Below are 22,893 nucleotides of genomic sequence, written 5' to 3'. Positions count from 1 at the left end.
TCAGTTATGTTAACTTTGTGAAGGTGAGCATTTTGTAGCCAAAACCAAACCCAAACCCAAACCAAATGACAATAGAATGTATCAGAGGACTCAGCAGCAGAAGAACATTTATATAATTAAAGAAATGTTTTAGTTTGTAATTTTTGCAACTAAAGCTCTATAAAAAAGAAACCTGGAGGATCCTGGGTGGCTCAGGTGGTTAATCATCCAAATCATGATTTTGACTCAGGTCATGATCTCAGAGCCCCTTCTCAGACTCTGTGCTCAGTAGGGAGCCTGCTTGAGATTCTCTCTCTCTCTCTCCTTCTGCTCCTCCTCAACTCATGCACGCTCCTTCTCTCTTTCTCTCTCTCAAATAAATCCTTTTTTTAAAGAGAGAAAAGTGTTTGAATCCTTGATTGAATATGCACTAAAGTTTTTTCTTCCCTGAATTATCATCTTCGATATTGAATATTGATATGTACTCTAAACATATTGATTTTCACAATTCAGCCAACTGACTTAAATAAAAAAGTAATCAAAGCATAGTTTCATGATGATTAAATAATTATGCAGTAATTCATGATGTCATCTAATTATTATAGGTTTGGTTCAAGGTTTCCATTTATTTTACTCAATATTAGTATCAGGTCTGAGTAACAAGTTTGGCATATTTGGAAAGCAAACAATTATTTATATTCTATACTCTTTTGTAAACTATAACAAAAAATTTTATCATGCTAAAATAAGTTTTATTTCAAGTTTTCTTTATTATTAATTGACAACTAAAATGCCTTGATTGAACATCAACAAAATTTTAGTTTTCTTTAATAAATAACTAATAACTATGAATATAACTTAAATTTTATAAAACAAAAAAAAACAGGTCAGATAACATATGATACACCAAATTTTGATAAATAAATCTAATGCAGAGGAGGAGGATATGGCAATAATTGTAATAATTATCATATCAATATAACCATAGGCTAGAATTCAATGTAAAATTCTCTATTTAAGTAAGGTGTTGTTAATATAATGTCTAGATGTTTATTTCCTTCAAAAGAACTAGATAGCTTGAAATAGAATCAAGCTGAAGGCACAGCTTCTTAGATTAGCTTGTTAAATACCATAAAAGGATGTGACTGGTGAGTGAACATAACATATTTTAATATATACAGTGAAAAATCAATATCTTTTATAGGCAATAAATTTAGACATTTAATTAGATTAATTCAAGCTATGTGTGTGCATTTTTTCTTAAACATTTAAAATTTAAAATACATAATTAAAATTTTATTAGAGATACATCAGATGCTTAATACGTTCCTCAATGAATATTAATAATATAACTTAACTGAAAATATTTCAGCTAAATTCCCTGTAAGACTTAATAGTGTATTGATTTTATCTTGAACATTTCTCTTTTTTGTAATTGTCTAAAATAAAAAATCTACACATTAAAATATGAAATTCAGAGAATTAAGTAAATAGGTGATGAATTTAATCAAATTTTCCCTAAACTTGACTCCCAGAAAAGTAAAATATGTAAAATAATTTTCACATAATTACGCAGAAAATTAATTACATCAATTGACCATTTTATCTCATAAAGTTAATTGGAGGTTAAACTCTTTGTTTAATATTAGCAGATTTATTTGTAAATATGAAAAAATTTTAAAGTTATATATGAATCTTTAAAGTGAATTTCTAAAAATTGTATTTTGTTTAAAGTATGCACAAAAAAACACACAAATATTAATGGTCCAAGCAACAGAACATTTCTAGCATCTGCATGAGATGGAAATCCAGAATAGATGGCAAAGAGTTAGTCATTTTATAGAGCTGTGACCCTGTAACTGTGCTCTTCTATGCAAGTAGCTCACATTAGTGAAAGTGGAAATAGGGAGGTGGAGGGAAGGAGGGATGGAGGGAAGAGACATGAAAATTCAAGGCAATAAAGTGGGAAGCATTTTGGGGTCAGATGCCTATGATCTGACTGTAGTTGTAACAGATGTGAAACTTACCAACGTATTTAGTTTCTCTGTTAATATTGATTTTATCACCTGTCAAATTCAAAAATTAACACCATCTGTACATGGCTATTAGAATGAACAACATAATTTCTATAAATAGCCTACTATCATGCCAGGCATGTTGCATTGAAGGATTATTTCTTTTTCTTTCTCTTTTTCTCTTCATTCTCCTCCTTCGCCCTCCCCTTTTCCTATCCCACTTCTCCTCCTCCATCTTATTCTTTTTGTTTTTCTTCTCCCTTTCTTTCCTCTGCTATTTTGCCTTTTGCCTCTCCTTCCCCCTCTATCATTGTCACTACCCCAAGAATAGAAAAGGGAATGAATAGGAGCTGCTCCAGGTCAGAGGCCGATGAAAGGTGAGATGTAAGCGAGCCAGGATAATTTACTGTTTTGAAACCATTTGGGAACAGATTAAAAGTTGAGACATTACTTGCTGAAATATGTGCTCAAGGGACGCCCAGGTGGCTCAGCGGTTAAGCGTCTGCCTTTGGCCCAGGGTATGATCCTGGAGTCCTGGGATCGAGTCCCACATCGGGCTCCCTGCATGAAGCCTGTTTCTCTCTCTGCCTATGTCTCTGCCTCTGTGTCTCTCAAGAATAAATAAATAAAATCTTAAAAAAAAGTTACTTAAAAAAAATTAATCTAGTTCTTTATGGGGCATTTCATGGCTTAGGTGTGGTAAATCAAGACAATGAATCTGTGTTAACTACATAATTACATATTTTTAAAGCAATATTTGTTATTAAACAGCATCTCCCCAGTTTTCATAGTTTCGTATATCTGAGCTAAATCTAATCAATTTGACTTTGCAATACTCTTGAAATGTTAGTCATTTCATTAGTACTTGGACTGTAGGCAGGTTAAATGAGACATAACAGCATATCTGTGACTTCTGACAAATCTAAAAAATGTTCACATTACTAAAGCACAGTACTATATTGTATATTTGGAAAATATGTGAAAATGCAAGTTATAGTACTATTCATTTGATTATCATGATAATTATAATTGGCTCAAATTTCTCTTTTTGAAAGCTATCTTGTTCTATTCTTGAACATGTATTGGCTTTTATAATAATAAAATAAAATTCTATGTCTATGTGTGTGCACATATTCATTGTAGAAAATTTAGAATGTAAAAAAATTATAAAATATAAATAAAATTCTGTGTTGCAAACCAGATACAAAGAGTAAATGTTTGGTTCACACCTATCCAAAGTACACATATGAATTTATATACACATATTTAACAAATGGGATCATAGTGTCTATATCATTTTGCACTCTGAAAGTGTCATCACATTGCGTCATGTGATTGTCCAGTGAATTGACAAATGATAGGAATAACATTCACATAGTATTCCATTCCTGTTTAATTTGGAAAGATGGTTCTATGATTTGATTAGATAGAGATAAGATGATAGATAAATTTCTCTAAAATTGGGAGAAGGTTCTTTCCAAAGACCTCTCTATTTGTGTGTTAAGTCTAGTTGTTCCTGAATATCTAATAGTATATTTTCAAGCAATGTCCATCAATCATTCAGTAGCAACAGACTATAATATTCTTACATGTTTCCTTGCTACAATTGTTAAACAAATATTTTGTATTCCACATCTTTAGCAGAGTTTTTACTTTTCCAAAAATATAATCATTTTCATGACTTTCTTTTTCTTGTTTAAAGGAGAAGTATTTCTAAGAAACTTGAGAGTGCTTTTTAAATTATTAATATGAAAGTATACTTTAGGAATACAACCACAGTAATAGATCCAGACAGCACGTCTCTGGGTACTAACATAGTGCTTTCCTTTTAGGTAAAGAAAATGAAAAATATTGATTCTTCAAAGCCGTGTTAGTGTAGAAAAGGTCAGTTATTGACCCTCTGTAGTCTGAATCTTTATATTTTTTGGTCTGCAGATGGCCTATTCCTGTAAACATTTATTTATAGGAAATAACTCATTTTTGAATTTTCCACTTCAGTCATGAACTCTTACATAAAATAAATCTGGTGTTCAATAAGCTTTACATTATACTATTAAAAAATAACTGTTTGATCTTAATCATATCTATACTGGTTAAAAGAGTTAAGATACCAAAAAGTTGACAAAATAAAATTGAGACTGACTAAAATGTCAAGATTTAACATGAAATTACTGTTAAATAATCCCAACAAATTTTATAAGAAGTTTGCACCAAATTAAAAGAGTGACACTTTTGTTGTTGTTGTTGTAATTATATTGTTATTTCAATGGGTTGCTTTGATCAGTTTCAAATAATAAAAATTTCCAAGCAAACTTTCATTTCAGTTGTTGAAGAATCCTCTTCTTTTACAGATAATGCTTCTCTTAAATTTGCTCACTTTTATTTAGTAAAATAAAATAAAATAAAATAAAATAAAATTTTTCTAATAAAAGAAATTTTTATTTCTGAATCTAATGGCATCTCTAGCTCCTTAGGCTTAAGATGATTAACCTGGGAAGACAATTATCTTGTGTTATGGTTCTTTTCAAAATGACCTACTTGGACTTTTTCTGGGTCCATATATGATCCATGGGAAAATACACCTCTCTTTGTCCTACTTCCACTATCCTGCAGTCCCTCTTTCTGACCAGATCTTCCACCCTGCATTGCCCATTCTTACTTCTTATAGTGGGACCTCTCTCCTAAAGTTCCTATATTTGAAGAGGGGCTGTCTTTCATGGGCACTTTTGCTTCAAAGAACTCAGAGAAAGCAGGGTATCATTATTATTAGAAACTATTATTTTTTTCTCTTAAAAAGATGAAGTTTAGCAATGCTGGAGATCAAATCATTTCAGTGTCTGGGTCATGCTGACTAGTACAAAATTATCCCTAAATTGTTTATTCAGAAAGCTATACCCAGATATATTCAGTTTGGCTCTGAACTTATCAAGGTGGGATAGGAGAAAATTCTTGAGACATTCCCCACACAATTTAGTCTAATAATTGGTACCTCCTCATCCTTCATCTTTTCCCTTGTCTGTCATTTCCATTTTCAATTTTTTATTTATTTTTAAAGATTTTTTAATTAATTTATTTGACAGAGAGAGAGAAAGAGAGAGCAAAAGCAGGAGGAATATCAGAGGGAGAGGGAGAAGCAGGCTCCCAGCTCAGCAGGGATGTGGGGCTCAATCCTGGAACTCCAGGATCATGACCTGAGCTGAAGACAGATGCTTAACTGACTGAGCCACCCAGGTGCCCCATCTGCCATTTCCTATTGGGCTCAAGTCATACTTACAAATCTTTAAAGACTGGAAAACAGAACTTGGAAGTAAAAGAAAGCAAATAATATATTTAGCCTTTTTAACATAAAATATTAGACAATGAGAGTTTGGTTACAGTTCTATCTACAGAACTAAATCTTTTTAATATAAGACAGCATCAAAATATTGGGGTTCCAAATCCACTCGAATTTCTATATATGCTATAGCATTTACTCTTCATGTATTTAAGTCACTGCATTACCAATTTATTACTGCATCACAAATTACCTGGAAATATTACTTTTTAAAACTATGGATAGGACCTTACAGTTTCTGTAAATCAGGGATTCAGATATAACTGAACTGGGTTCTTTGGTACAGGATCTCTCTTGAGGCTACAATCAAAGGGCTGGCTGGGACCGCAGTCATTGCAAGGCGTAAGTGAAAGAGGTTCTACTCCCAAGCTCACTTACTTGTTTTTTGCCAGGATTCAGGTTTTCACTGGCCTTGGCCAGATTCACTTGCCCCATGAATCTCTTTATAGGCAGCTGACAGACTAAAAAGGTACATTGCAGGAGAACTGACAACAACTTCTTGCAAGACACATCTATGAAAGCAAGGGAAACAAAAGCAAAAATGAACTATTAGGACTTAATCAAGATAAAAAGTTTCTGCACAGCAAAAGAAACAGTCAACAAAACTAAAAGACAACCTACAGAATGGGAGAAGAGATTTGCAAATGACCTATCAGATAAAGGGCTAGTATCCAAGATCTAGAAAGAATTTATTAAACTCAACAGGAAAGAAACAAACAATCCAATCATGAAATGGACAGAAGACATGAACAGAAATTTCACCAAAGAAGACCTACACATGGCCAACAAGCACATGAGAAAATGCTCCGCATCACTGGCCATCAGGAAAATACAAATCCAAACCACAACGAGATACCACCTCACACCAGTGAGAATGGGGGGAATGAACAAGACAGGAAACAACAAATGTTGGAGAGGATGTGGAGAAAAGGGAACCCTCTTGCACTGTTGGTGGGAATGTGAACTGGTGCAGCCACTCTGGAAAACTGTGTGGAAGTTCCTCAAAGAATTAAAAATAGACCTGCCCTACGACCCAGCAATTGCAAAGCTGGGGATTTACCCCAAAGATACAGATGCAATGAAACGCCGGGACACCTGCACCCCAATGTTTCTAGCAGCAATGGCCACAATAGCCAAACTGTGGAAGGAGCCTCGGTGTCCATCGACAGATGAATGGATAAAGAAGATGTGGTTTATGTATACAATGGAATATTCCTCAGCCATCAGAAACGACAAACACCCACCATTTGTGTTGATGTGGATGGAACTGGAGGGTATTATGCTGAGTGAAGTAAGTCAATCAGAGAAGGACAAACGTTATATGGTCTCATTCATTTGGGGAATATAAAAAATAGTGAAAGGGAATAAAGGGGAAAGGAGAGAAAATGAGTGGGAAATATCAGAGAGGGAGACAGAACATGAGAGACTCCTAACTCTGGGAAATGAACAAGGGGTAGTAGAAGAGAAGGTGGGCAGGGGGTTGGGGTGACTGGGTGATGGGCCCTGAGGGGGCCACTGGATGAGATGAGCACTGGGTGTTATACTATATTTTGGCAAATCAAACTCCAACAAAAAAATATACAAAGAGAGAGAGAGAGAGAGAGAGAGAGAACTGACATCCTATCACTTTTTCTTATGTTCTTTGCATTGGAAGTGAGTTCCTTGGTCTAGCTTTCACACAAGGGCACTGGATTGCCCTATTTATGAGATCCAGGGGATAAAGCTGATTGGAAGCCATTTTAGATGCTCCATAATAGGGCTAATCATTTATCATTTATTAGCCTTCTAACAACAGACATACATTTTTTACACCATTGATCAATTTTTGGAGTACTACAAATTGTTTTAGTTCTAAGGCATACAGAGTTGCATAATATCTGTCTTAAAATTCTATCTGGAGTTTAGTTATTAAATGATTCCTCCATGTCAATAAAGATGATCGCATGTGAGATGATCAAAGGCAAAGTAAGAAGCTTTCCATTCAAAAATTAAACCTACAGAAACAGCTTGTCATGTGTGATGCAGACATTTTATTTGATAATTAATACCCTCAAATAACACATGAAAATCATTTGTACACTCTCTCTATATCAAATAGATAAATAAAATCTTAAAAAACAAAACAAAACAGAATGTCTGCCATTCTTATTGCTGTTAGATAACCACAAAGTTAGTGACTGGAAAAAACCCACAAATTTATTATCTTCGTTCTGGAGGTCCAAAGTTCAAATGGGTCTCACTGAGATAAAAACAGAGGCTCTATAACATCATATTATTTTATGAAACGCTAGACTAGATTTGGTTCTTACTTTCCACCACCCCCCCTCCTATTTTAGCTCCTAGAAGTTGCATGCATTCCTTGACTTGTGGGCCCCTTCCATCTTAAAAGCCAGCAATGACTAGTTGAGTCTTTCCCACACTGTATCAAAGTGACATTGACTCTCTTACCTCCCACTTGTCTCTTATAAGGACTCTGAGATTTTATTAGGCCTACCCAGATAACCCAGGATAATCGCCACATCTCAAGGTCTGCTGATTAGCAAAATTAATTCCATCTGCAACTTTAAACCCCTCTTGCCACCTAACATAATATATTGATTAGTTCTTGGAATAAGTACATATACAATTTGGGGGGGGGTACGTTATTCTACAATCACATTTTGAGATGTAAGATTTAATTGAAGTAAGTTTGGACTACATTTAAATATTTTCAATATACACGGTACATTGTGCAATTCTTTTAGCAACTTCAGAGCAGATCTATATTTATTTATTTGATAAATGAATAAAGCAATATGTATCCATCAGCTAGAGTTGTTTTGACTCTATACAAAGTTACTGCATCTACTAGGCTATGTGTAGAGAGACACAGAAAACCACACTTTCTATTCAGAATCCTTTTGACTTGGACTCTCCTTTGCACTTTTTAGTTGATGGCTACAATTTCCAAATTATATTTTCTTTGTGTTTTATTCTTAAAGTACGATGACCAGAAATGTTACATAAAAAGATATAATGAGAATAAGAGCCACAGGAGGAATAAAGTAAGTAATCAGATAAGGCAAATCTCCATCATACTGTAGTGAATCAAGCAGACCATTTGACTTCTTATGACCTGATCATCAATTGCCTTTTCTCTGTGGGTCCTGATGATATGATTTCTATTCATTATTTTTTCAAGGTTGCCTATTATCTGAGGTTTTCTGAGTATTACAGTATTGCAATCTGACAAAGTCTAATAAATAAACTCCTTATTTTCCTCCCTCCATCTCTAAATCTATGTTATCCATTTCAGTGACTGATTTCACACACAGTTGCTAGAAAACTGAACTCATCTCTGCTCTTTATCCTCCCTTATCTTCCAACTCAATCCTTTTAAGTCCTGTAGTTTTCACCCTTTCACCTCTATCTTCACTTCCAGAGCACACTCAGGCCTACTCAGCTCATACAACTTTAATCTCTGTCTCTTCGGCTCCCCATTTGTCTTCTACATATTGTCAGAAATAAACTTTCAAAATTCACATATGATTGAAATGATCTTCCACTTAAATTTTATCAAGGACACTCCATTTATTATAAACTCTTGAGCCTGGCTTTTAGGGCTTTTTACAATATTACTTGAAACTATTTTTTCAAACTTCTTTGCAACTGTTCCTCTGGATCTATCCAGTATTCTAACCCCCTGATTCATTTGCAGTTTACACAGCACACACATTTACGTACATGTCTTTATTCAAGGCTACTATTAGGTATGCCCTTCCTCTCTTTTGCTTCTTAGGTTCCTATAACTACCCAGGAAAACTGTGAAGTCTCCTGCTTCCCTTACCAGCTCCCAAACTGGCTTAAGTAAAATCCAATCCCTGTCTCACTATGTCTTCCACATCTATTTTAAAATCTCTACTATAACAATGTCCTTTTTTTTCTTTCTTTCCTTCTTTTTCTTTCTCTTTCCTTCCCTCCCTCTCTTTCTTTTTTTTTCTTTCTTTCTTCTTTCTCTTTCCTTCTTTCTTTTTTCCAGTTTGGCCAAAAAGTATTTAAGCTGGTATTTAACTATCTTGCATTGAGCACCCTGATTTGAACTGAGACAGTATCCTGAATATGTACATATATAGCGTGTGCTCATAGAAATCTAAAATTACACTCAGCTTGAAAGAAAACAGCACTGAGTTGCAGGAAGAATTCCCAATCCAGGGATGTTATACAAATGTACAGAGCAAGATCTGGACAACCTTGTTAAGTTTTTGAGCTTTTTCATCTCCTTCTCACTCTCCCCCAAGTAAACCCTCAGGACATCCCCTCTCTGGGACGGATGCTCCCCTGGGAGCCTGGAGACTTCTATCCTCAGTGTGATATAGCCACCCAATGCAGATTTAATAAATGGGCAAATAAATGACATTAAATGAAAAATAACGCACCTTGGCCTCATTTCTTTTGTGCTTTTCTCCCAGATGTGCACTGACCCATTACTTACAGCAAACTTAGACTATAAATCTTCACATTTACATATCTTTGGAGTTATGTGAGTCAGACTTCACCTGAATAATTTTAAGAGGCTCTTGAGGGCAAAAGAGACAGAAAATGACATGTTCATCCGGAGACTAGATTACATCAATTATTATTACTGGGCTCTAGTATCCTACTGCCAGTCTTCCCTCTGTGACCATTTTTATTACATAAATTTTTTATTACTATTATTTTTTAATTTGTGAGTACTAAGTGTGCACAATGGTGCAGTACACGACACAAAGAAGCCATCATTCTTTCTCAGGGTTTTGCAATGTAAGTAATCAAGTTCAATATTTGGGTGTGTTATTTCACACATACACACACATATACAAATACACACACTGCACACACACAGATATAAATGTCAATAAATTAATTGATTGAAAACCAAAGTACTAATACAAAATGATTAGTAGCTGCCTGATAAGGACAACTTAAAAGGAAATATATGACAGAGCACAATTTTAAATCATAGTAATTTTTTTCTATTTCTGTTTTTCAGATAGAATTTCAAATAACTAAATAATTTCAGGGTACATTCTGCATATGGCCTTTGGCACCATTACCACATAATCTCAAAGTACCCCATATATAACACAATCTCCTCTCATAATTTAGAACTAGAAAAAGTCTCAGATGGATATATAAGTCATTTAGCAGATAGTTGAAAAGGAGTAGTAAACTACATGAATTTCATGGAATCTAGATCTAGATAGAATCAGGGTTATTTGAGGAAGAGTGTTTGCATAGTTAGCTAGTTGGCCAATAAAACATACTATTTGGTGCAGCTTTTACGCCTTAAGTATGTTAGCGCAGGAGTTCAGAAGTGGTGTCAATGACATGCTTTATTTTGAGTGATTAAAAAATACAAAAGGACTTTACTCCAGTTGGTTTAAGTACAAATCAAAAAAGGGAGAGACAGCAGGCTGTAATGCTTATAGGAATAGATGGAGACAGAAAGAAGGTGAATCACCTGATTGATGATCACCAAAACCAGATCCCTGTTTTGTTTTTGTTTTTGTTTTTGTTTTTTTTTTTTTTCTGCTATGATTTCCTGAACTAAAGCCCAATCCTTCTTGAGGCCTGGCCTTGTGACTATTGAGACATTGTGCTCTACTGACCTAATTCCTCCAGAAATTAGTATAGTATGCCTTCAATACTTCATGTATTCTTAATATGCCTCTATTTACAACATGAAGAAGTTTAAGATCAGTAAGAAGTGAGAGGTTGAGACAGAAGAAGAAAAAAAAAAGAAGGGAAAGGATGGATGGAAGAAGGGAGAGAGGAAATGAGCGGGAAGGCTGAGATACTGGGGGTTTGGGAGAGTCCATGAAAGGAATTAAGGATGTAAAGTTATAACTTAGGGGTATTAATTTATTTTTATTATACAGGTAATTTTCAAAATATTTATATTAAATTTTGAAAATAACAAAAAATTATCTCCAAGGTATGTTTTTTAATAGACTATTTTTTGATGAATTTTAGGTTCCTGGTAAACTTATTCAGAAAGTAGAAATTTTTTATTTCAGCATAATAGATACAACATTTATCCATCCAAATACAAAAATTTATCCATCTTATCCATCCAGCATGCATACCTGCTTTTTTTTTTTAAAGAAACAATTTTTTTTAATTTTTTTTCTTTATTTATTTATGATAGTCACACACACACAGAGAGAGAGAGAGACAGAGAGGCAGAGACACAGGCAGAGGGAGAAGCAGGCTCCATGCACCGGGAGCCCGACGTGGGATTCGATCCCGGGTCTCCAGGATCGCGCCCTGGGCCAAAGGCAGGCGCCAAACCGCTGCGCAACCCAGGGATCCCGCATACCTGCTTTATACTTTTTAACTTCTGAAGGAATTGTAAATATTAACTGTAGGTTGATCCATTCACTTTGAGGGATAGTTCATAAATGTCCTTATCTACAAGTCTTTTCTCTTGAATGTCTCAGTCTACTCATAGAACAATTTTCCAATTTCTTTCTGAGGGCTATAAGACTATTGTCATCTTCATGGGAACCAAGTGGCAATAGATAAATAGCAGGGCCTCTCTAACTAGTACACAGAATCTCTTCTCTTAATTTCTCTGATTTCTGTATATTACTCAGATGGCCTAGTTTCTTGGAGATCACTTCTTCTAGGACAGGAGTTGTTTTCCAGTATAAAAACCTCCAGTCATCAGATGTTAGGAGTTTAGTTACCTGGCAGTATAAAACCAAGAATATGTATAGAAGATTCTAGTTTCTTCAGCCACCTTTCTATTTTCCTCACCTTTCCAAGGCACTTCCTTTAGGGGAAACTGCATGACATGTCTGTGCTCTAGGCACTTAGTACTCAGCTTCCCTACTTTTTCATCCACAATTGTTATCTCCAGAAAAGTAGCCATCCCTATCTGCTATTTTTCTCCTGTTTTCTTTATTTATATGAGTTCATATTTTATTACTACTATTACTGCTATGATTATTATTGCTATTATTATGATTATCACTCATTTTCTGTCAGTTAAATAAAGATTTTGGTACAATTTGAAATAAATATGTTACCATATTCTTCTAGTACTGTTTTTTAAAGGAAGATAATAAAAACATTTTAATTTTCTACAATAATATTGGTATGTTCTGTTTATCAATTTATATCAAGTATTAAAATATAGCATTTCTAAAAGTTCATTTATTTCATGAAAATCTGATAATTTTGTTAGAATAAAGCCACTTACATTATTTCATTCAAGAATTCATATTGATTGCATATCTATTATATTGTATACTCTGTTCTAGATACTTAGGATATGCCAATGAATAATGCATATAAAAATCTCTGACCTCATGGAATTTTCCTTCTAGTGGAGAAGGGATGGATAATAAGCAATACAAATTATGACTAAGTCAATTATATAGCACCTCACAATGTTATAAATATTTTGGCAAAAAAATAGAATACTTCATGGTAAGACACTTGTATTACTCTTTTTATAAAGAAATACAGATCGAGATATTACCAACAAAACATACATGCTAGCCACTTATGTTTATGATTATTATTTTTTGAATATCCATTATATGATATATGATACATGTAATGACCATGTAATGACCAAAACTGATTAGAATGAATTTCATTAAAATCCAATTTTGTAAATACATGTTTCCACTATAAAGTGAGCCTTTCAAAAATAATCACAGAATGACCCTAGTTTCTAAGTATACTTTTTACAGAGTAACTTATGCCTCAGCTGAAATGCAAAGAAACTATGTGAATGAATCATAAAGTATGGATTTTGTAGTTTTGACTTGAATTAAATTCAATTAACACATTACCATTTTTATAATGAAGGGATTTTTAGAACTTATTTGAATGAGTTAAATGTTAGTTACTTCATATTTGCTACAACTCCAGTAGCCTCAATACTTCTAACAAAAAAGAGAATTCCAAACAATGTATTTAGAGAATGAAAACATACAAACTAGAGTATAATTTCATCTATCAGTAGATGGAAAGTTACCTTTATCAATTTTGTTTGATACATTCAGTGAAACTACACCTAACTACCTCTACAGCAGCACCCCTAAGGGATGTCACATCATTGGATATCCATACACATAAATAAAATATATTCAAACACATTTACACTAATAGTATTGGTCTGTTTAAAACATTTGCTAACAACAACAGCAGCAAAAGTTTGTTAACAAATAACATCCTTTGCCACTCTATTCCTCACAGTACCTAATATCATCTGATAGAGATTACAGAGTGTAGCTGTATGTGATATGACCTCCATTCAATGTAACTGACAATTTCTTTAATGGAAAGTGCTTAGAATTGCCCAGCAATTGATTTTGTTTCCTTCCTATAGTGGGCAATGAGTGTTCCTACTTTGATTACTGTTGCTTCATAAAGACATTCAAAACTCCTGAGGAAACAATGCCATTAATGAGAAGCATAATTTTTCTTTTACAATAGTAAGTTTTGTACTGTGCATACCTGAGCACAATTAACATAATTAAAATAAGATTTAAGTTTTACTTTGAAAATTGGGCCAAGATTACTTTTGTATCCAAGAATTTCATGTGAATTCTCCATAAAAACTTTTTATTCTTTCAATATAATCCTTTGTAAAATGGCAGCAGGAATCAACAAGACATATATTACATTCAAAATAAATATTTAAAAAGTTGTAAATGCATATTTTATATGCCTTAATGACTACATGAAGACATTTCTTTTGTAGTGTTTGGCATTCACATCATATAGCTATGCTCCATATATTATTAAAAGATTTTAAAATTGCAGTTAGTTAATTTCTGTTCCAAGATATCTTGTTCTGTGTAAGTCCTGAGAGTATTTCAAAACTCAAGAAACTCAAAAAATGTTGCTAAATATCCATTTTTATAATAAGGAAGAGTTAACTAAATCACTCTTATGATGATTATATACACATATGTATATATATTCATATACATTAGTTATGTCTCCATAATTATTAATAGGATTCAAGATTGTACACAATTTTTACACAATAGCTTTGTGTTTTTTATATAAAGTGTTCCTGGAAATGTAAGAAACATTTTTTTTCAAAAGTCATAAATGATACATTTGAGATAAACAAAAATAGATTATTTTGTCAGTATTTTGGGTTAAAATTTCACTCTTGAAAGACAGTATTCAAACACATTCTTTTATAAAAATATTTTATTTTTAAGTAATCACGGGGCTTGAACCTAAACCCTGAGATCAAGAGTCACATGCTCTATTAATTTAGTCAGCCAGATGTCTCTAAACACATTTTTGCTTCAAGTAAATCTTTCCACTCATGAAGCAGTATTTAAAGAAAATATAGAGATTTTAAATCTAATTGGCATGAATACATTAATCAAAAAGTACTTTATTAAATCAGTGGTTGAGAAAACAAAAATAAACTTTCTAAATGTGATAACTTATATTATTAGAAGTAATGCTATTATTACACCAAGCTATATAATTTTTTAACATGTAGAAATGTTTTTCTTTTACAAAGTTTTCCTACTATATAGAGTTTTTCATACATCAATGTTAAAAATTATAAGACAGTCTCAGCTTTAATTTATCTTTGTATTTTTGTATTAAACTTAGTTGTTAACATTGAACCAACATTGAATGTACAAAAAAGCATTTATTTGCCATCAGATATTGGGTCTGGAAGATTCCCACTGAAGCTTCACTTGATTTTCTTTTGAATGATGAAAACAATAATACCCACAGACATGTACAAAGCCCTCTGCCCCCAGTTTAAGTATTTATATATGATATTTTATTTAATCATCATGATCACCTTGTTGGGTGGATATTATTATTAGATTCATCTTACACAAGTGGAAACTAAGCTGTAATTATGTTCAATAATTTTCCTATGTTTCATACCTAACAAATATTGGCTTGCATTAATTATTTTCTTAAAAATATTGAATCTAGGGATCCCTGGGTGGCGCAGCAGTTTGGCGCCTGCCTTTGGCCTAGGGCGCGATCCTGGAGACCCAGGATGGAATCCCACATCGGGCTCTCGGTTCATGGAGCCTGCTTCTCCCTCTGCCTGTGTCTCTGCCTCTCTCTCTCTCTCTCTCTCTGTGACTATCATAAATAAATAAAATTTTTTAAAAAAAATTGAATCTACCTTGTCTAAGTATATATGTAAAAAATTCCAGGTAAATCACTGAATACCTACAATGTGCAAAGTCATTTATTTTATACAGATACTACATAGCTAGAAAAATGTTACATGAATAGTTAACATTGGAACTTGAATTAAAATCCAAATAGTCTGTAGCACATTTAAAAATATTTATTAAGTAACTCAAAACTCAAATTGCCCTTGTTTTTATTTTTTTATGTATTTTTTAACATTTTATTTGTTTATTCATGAGAGACAGAGAGAGAGAGAGGCAGAGATACAGGCAGAGGGAGTAGCAGGCTCCATGCAGGAAGGCCGATGTGGAACTTGATCCCAGGTCTCCAGGATCATGCCCTGGGCCAAAGACAGATGCTAAACTGCTGAGCCACCCAGGGATCTGCCCTTGTTTTTCTAATATAAACTTGCTTTAATATTTTGGTAAACTTGATTAGCCAGGAAGAAAAAAAACTTCTAAAAATATTGACCATTTTTGATGAAAAAGTATTCATTAGTCAAAACGTGTTTTATGCATATAAAAACCACCTAGTGGGACCCCTGGGTGGCGCCATGGTTTGGCGCCTGCCTTTGGCCCAGGGTGATCCTGGAGACCTGGGATCGAATCCCACATCAGGCCCCAAACAAAACAAAACAAAACACCTAGCGTTGGAGGATATACATCACTATGATTTTTTTAAGAAGCTGCTTATGATTTTTCTGCAGGTTTAATCATAACATATTTCATGACATTATTTTAATCATTTTGTGTGCTAAATTCATAACTATGGGTTTACATGTCCCAGGGAATCAAATAAAATACTTAGTGCTAAACTTATAATTGTGGGTTTACAAGTACCAGGGAATCAAATAAAATACTTAATCCTTAGCTTATTTCATTCATTCATTTATTCATCCAATCACCTTCTTCCTATGATTAGTCTACCTGCTGAGGATATATTTTGAAAAAGATAGACTGGCTCCTCATTCTTACAGAACTTACATTTTAGTAAGTGAGACAGGCCATAAACAGGTAAAGCATTAAATGAAAGAAGTAAATATGATACTGCTTTAGAAATCAATGGCTTATCTGTAAAAGGCTTTTCAGAGAAACTGACATTTTGAAGGGAAGTAAAGATAAGAAAGAATCTACCAGAAAAGAAGTGGTGAGAAATCTATTTCAGGGAATATTATGCTCAAGGCTCCCAGGTGGGAAGAGCTCCGTGTGTTCTAGGACTGACAGGGGACCAGAATGAGGCTGTAGAGGGAGAAGGACAGAACATAGTCTGAGATGTGCTGGGGAGAAAGACAGGAGCCTGACATGCTGGGGCAAATAGCAGGAACAGAAGCTACTGATAGGTTGTTAGTAGGGGAGTTATATATTCTTTTTTTTTTTTGAGTTATATATTCTGATTTATATTTTATACGGATAACTCTTGATCCTGTCTGAGAATGGATGGGAATGGGCCAGAAATGGAAGTCGATGGGGACCAGTTCTGAGTCTATTTTGATAGTCTATTTCATAAAATGACATTTGGACAATGGTGGAGGTAAGGGAATTATGAAGTGGATGCATCTGAGCAAGAATCTGCCTACCTTTTGAGGTGCAGCTTTTGATCTAATGATGAAAAAACTGCACTCTACTGAAGATGGAGGGAAATCCCGCCTGTCTCAGCTCCTCACAACATATGCTGGCTTAGTATTCTGTTCACTGCTTAGATTAAGTGACTGCATTTTCCTGGGAGCTGTTGAAAGTAGGTGCAATAGTCTAGAAGCAGGGGAAGGGGAGGGGGACCTGCCCTGTTTGGCAGAGGGCCCTGTTTTTTGCCGAGGCTCCTGCTGTCTGCCGCTGAGGCCCAGATCCTCCTGCCAGGCCTCCAGAGTCCTCTAATGAGTACAGCTCCTAACAGATAGAAAAGAGGCATCTGGGCTGAGATGCATTGAGAATGGCCATTTTCTAAGTAAAATTAATTGATTGCTATAGCTGTTGAATAAAAACGAGAACAAGTTCAAGAAATATTCATTTCCTTTGAGGTTCATTGTATCACAAGTTTCTCCCATCCCTCTAACCTCTCTTTTTCAATTTTCTTTGAAGTCTTTTTCATCTACATTCTGCCTCTAAATATTAAGATTCTCAATTCTAGTTACCCAACACTCCTGCCCTAGGCCTTTTCACTCATTTCCAAGACTTCAAATATTTATAAGCGGTAAATGTAATATAACTCATTCAGAGTCATCTGAGTTCCAAATCAGATGTCTCTAAACACCCCTTCTTAGAAACATCTATAATATAATATAGATAATTAATATAATGTATTCTGTTCAAAATTTATTGCTTTTCCCCACACTGGAGTGATTTCTTCTCTCACTAATGATACTTCTATCTTTCTAAGTTTCTTTTCAAGTCTGATGTATTAGTTTAAATCTTCTATCTTATCAAATATAAAGAAACCATCACCAAATCTTGTCCATTCACTAACCTTAATGTGATCTATAAATGTGGTCCTGGCCTCTGCCTACCTCTATGGCTTCATCTTGTCCAATTCTCTTCCTCACTCAAATCTTTCCATCCATCTGGTCTGCTTTCCGGCCTCTAATGCTTTAAGCACTTTTGTGACTCAAGGCCCTTCCAGATGCTGTCTTCTCTGCTCAGGGTATTCTCCTCCTTTCTACCTTCTTGCTTCTACCTTGATAAAGGTTAAATTCTACTCAATGTCCCCATTGAACCATAAATGTTACTTTCCAAATATCTTATGCAACATCTTCCTAGTCTAAATTAGATTTTTCTACTATATTTTCCCAAAGCTCTCCCCACTTTTTCCTACAGAGCCTTTATCATAGTTCGTCACGACACTTTTGTAATTATGCCTTGTTTACCATAATCTCAAACACTAAACCATATGCTCCATGACAGTACGAATCCTGTCTATTTTGTTGACTATTATATCCACAGGTCCTCAAGTTGCTGGAGATTTGGAGTTCCAAGGTGAATGCAATAAGAATACTTTGCTTGCTTTGTTTGCAATATATAGAAAATCTTATTTTAAAGATTATTTCTAATAAGCAATATGAAATAAATTATATTTCAAAGTTACTGTCTTTTCAGGTAATAAAGAAAAATAAGAATTAAAGTAGCTTCAAAACATGAATAAATTGGGGGATCCCCAGGTGGCCCAGCAGTTGAGCTCCTGCCTTCGGCCCAGGGCGTAATTCTGGAGACCTGGGATTGAGTCCCACATCGGGCTCCCTGCATGGGGACTGCTTCTCCCTCTGCTTGTGTCTCTGCCTCTCTCTCTCTCTCTCTCATGAATAAATAAATAAAAATCTTAAAAAACAAACAACAACAAAAAACTTAAAAAAAAAGATTTGCAGCCATTGATTTTCTCACTTTTTATTCTTTCCAAAATACTGCATGCAAATATGTGTATTTTTTCCACTGGTAAGCCTTTGAGCAAATGGTTGTTGACTAATGATATGTCATTTCTTTTGTGATTTGGTTTATTGGTTTTCTCAGAAGGCATTGGAATTCACAACTGGATACTTAAAAAACTTTAAGACCACAGAAATTATTGAAATTTTGAAAGTTAGCATTATACTAGGTTGGACTACTCTTAGGCAATTATTAGATAAACTATTCAATAGGTTATTTATTTATTTATTTATTTATTTTAATTTTTTTAAATTTATTTATGATAGTCACACAGAGAGAGAGAGAGAGAGGCAGAGACACAGGCAGAGGGAGAAGCAGGCTCCATGCACCGGGAGCCCGACGTGGGATTCGATCCCGGGTCTCCAGGATCACACCCTGGGTCAAAGGCAGGCGCCAAACCACTGCGCCACCCAGGGATCCCTCAATAGGTTATTTAAATGAAATATTTTTAAGTAAAAGAAAGTGACAATAAAAGGAAAAAGCAAGAAATATTGAGACTATCCAATGAAACATTATTTTCAGTAATTCTATTTTTTCTCAAAATTATACAACACAATTTTATTTTTTTCTAAGATTTTATTTATTTATTCATGAAAGACACACACACACACACACAGAGAGAGAGAGGCAGAGATAGAGGCAGAGGGAGAAGCAGGCTCCATGCAGGGAGCCCGATGTGGGACTCGATCCTGGGACTCCAGGATCACACCCTGAGCCAAAGGCAGATGCTCAACCGCCAAGCCACCAGGGATCCTAACACAATTTTATTTAAAAGTATATTATTTAAACATATTCTAAAATATGTTAGGATTTTTGCCATTCTAAATAATAATTATCATTGATTTGTGATTACCAGCTAATAAAGCTTCAACTTAAAAAGAAAAACAAAAACTAATGATATTTAGGAGAGCATATATTATCCTGTTTTAGGGAATGGCTTGCTTGTTGGTTGTTTTATTTATTTTGCTGTAAGTAACCAAAATGGAATACTTTTATGCAAATCCAGAGTTATACATTTAGTATGCAAAACTTGGTAGATGAGAAATAATAAGATATTCAGAGCAACATTTTCTCATTAACTTAACCTTTATATTTTTCTTTTCTTATTAAGTACATTTAAAACTGCATAAAATCTGAATTTTTGGTAGTATGAAAATGTGGTTTGGAGAATGAACAATTCACCCATGATTATATGATTTTGACTATGCAATTCTTTGTTATTTCCTGTGTATAATTTACTCCTTTCTTTATAGAATTTATTTCTAGCTCATTCGGTTTCACTAAAAGAGTATCTGAAAACTGTTAAAAGATTCTTTATGCTTTCTAATGTATCAGGAATATCAGCCTTGATAATACCATGATAAAAGTTCCAGGACTTAGCTAAGAGTCCTACTATTGTCTTTCCCTCCTCTCCTCCTGTTTTCCTGCAAATTAAAATCCAGTTGCTCTGTCTGCAAAGCAGTTTTCCAGATGTCTCCAAGTCTAAGTGAAAAAACGACAGATGAAACATAAAAATGGAAAAGGCTTAAAAAATGAAAACCAGAAAAATGAACCAGGTTGGGCTCAGTGTAGTGTGTACAGTCTTGCCTTAATTTTCTTACCGACACCTGTTAGGATCAATATAAATGATAAAACTCAGATCATTAGTCCTAAAATGAAATTCTATTAAAGAAAATATCACACAGTGTAGCTTTTTAAATGCTCAGTCATTCAATTTCGGCAGTGCCAAGTCATTAAAAAATAATTTTATAGGTCTGTGCAAGCTGAGCCATGGATATTTGTTTTTCCTAAGATCTTAAATATACAATTTTAAATAGTGGGAAAGCTGAACAATAAAGACTTCCTGCAGATAAGAAAATAAATGATCATAACTAATATTACATCAAAAGTGATCAAGGCTTTCTTAGAAAAGGCCAAAGAAGACAGAGAAGCCCGGAGAACTTTCCAAATCTTCCTTAGCCAAGGAAAAAACTTATAGAAAAAGAGAATGACAGGAATGCTGCCTAGCTATCAAAACACACCATCAACATCCAAACAAATCCTTCTTTTCATGCTTGCAGGATTACTGATTTTATAATTTGAAATACAAAAATCACCAAATCTTACTCATGTCACTAAATATATTTAACACATTATTTTCTCTTTCTAATAAGCTGCTGGTCTGTTTTTTCTAAAGCAAATTTCTTGAAGCAACTTTTCCATTAATATTTTTATTAGCTAATATTTTGAATTCTTCATACTTAAATCCTGCTCTTCTGTTGTCTCTGACTGAAATGCTCTTTCCCTATCCCTACATATTGTCTCTTTCTTGATAGATAGGCTTTCCCACCATCTCATTTATACTTTACTTGATTTATACCCTCCCCACAACTCCTTATTATATTATTTTAGATTGTTTTCTCTAAAACAAATCACAGGGACGCCTGGGTGGCTCAGCGGTTGAGCACCTGCCTTTGGCTCAGGGCTTGATCCTAGGATCCTGGATTGAATCTTGCATCAGGCTTCCTATTGGGAGCCTGCTTCTCCCTCTGCCTAAGTCTCTGCCTCTCTCTCTGTGTGTCTATTATGATTAAATAAATAAATCTTTTAAAAAATAAAATAAAACAAATCACAATTTAAAATCAGCTGTGTTATTTGTGTTTGTTACTCATTTTCTGTCTTCTCTTTCATGAGACTCTATTGGCCCAAATTGCAAGAACTGATTGGTTTATTATAATCTAGTGCTTTTAATATTTTCTGACACATAGTAGGCACTTTAGAAAATTTTATTTAAATGCAGCATGCAGTTTTTTTTTTAAATAAAAAGAACAGTGGAGGCAAAATTTTATTATTTTATATATAGTTTGTAACTATATTTCCTTACTTTATCATCTTAATTTTTACTTAATAAAAATTATTTTTATTAACCTTAGAATTCATATTTACTGATATTATTTTATTAACTTTATTAACATTTATGTTAATGCTTGTCTTGCCTCTCCAACAACAATAAGTCACGTGAGTATTTGTCATCTAATTTTTAAAATCTTTCTCAGGACCACGAGGGCTATGGTATAAAAACAGTGCTAATAGTGTTAGTTGAAACGGAAAGAAAACGAAGACTAAAGAAAGGATTGAAGAAAGAGAGAAAAGAAGAAGGAAGAATTGAAGGAACAAGGCAAATGTTGAGGAATATCTTTTGACATAATGGACCCAGTACAGAGGTTTATTCCAAAGAAACATGTAAAAAATAACTCACTTGAGATGTCATTATATTTTAACATTCTGCTATTCCTTTTTTTAAAAATCTATCCTTTTTTAAGAAAATAAACTAATGTACACTAAAATTAACTTTTATCTTTTGATGCAATCTGAACTTTAGCTCATCTATAAATTTGTGTAAGCACCACAGATGTTTACAGGATTTGAAATGGTTCTTTCATCCCTAGAAAACCCCATGCTGTTCCTCTGTAGTCAAACCCTCTCACCTCCACTAACACCTGGAAACCACAGATCTGTTCTCTTTCCTTATAGTTTTGTCTTTTCTGGGATGTAATACCAATGGGCCAATACATTATATAACTATTTGAGACAACTTTTTCACTTAGCATAAGTGATTCATCCATGTAGGGTTTACCTATAGTAGTTTGTTCTCCTTTATTAAGGTGTAGCATTTCACCATATGGATGCATAAGAGTGTATGTCCCACTGAAAGGACATATTGGCTGATTCTGATCTTTGGTTATTATGGATAAAACTGTATAAATAAACATTTGTAGACAAGTTTGTATGTGTGCATAAATTTTTACTTCCTTAAGATAAAAAACTAAAAATTGCTTCTTAAAAATAAGAATTGCTATATAGTAAGGCAACTATATGCCAAGTTTTATAAGAAATTGCCTAAATGTTAACTTTGTTTCACTTGTATCAACAGTGATGTATATTGCTGGTGCTCTACATCCTGTCAGAATGCTAAGTCTGTGTGTGCGCACACGCCCACCTCTGTTTG

Source organism: Canis lupus, chromosome 2 (genome assembly GCF_048164855.1).
Source record: "Canis lupus baileyi chromosome 2, mCanLup2.hap1, whole genome shotgun sequence".
Lineage (NCBI taxonomy): Eukaryota > Metazoa > Chordata > Mammalia > Carnivora > Canidae > Canis > Canis lupus.
The sequence above is the reverse complement of the archived record's forward strand: the minus strand, read 5'-3'. Positions refer to the sequence as shown.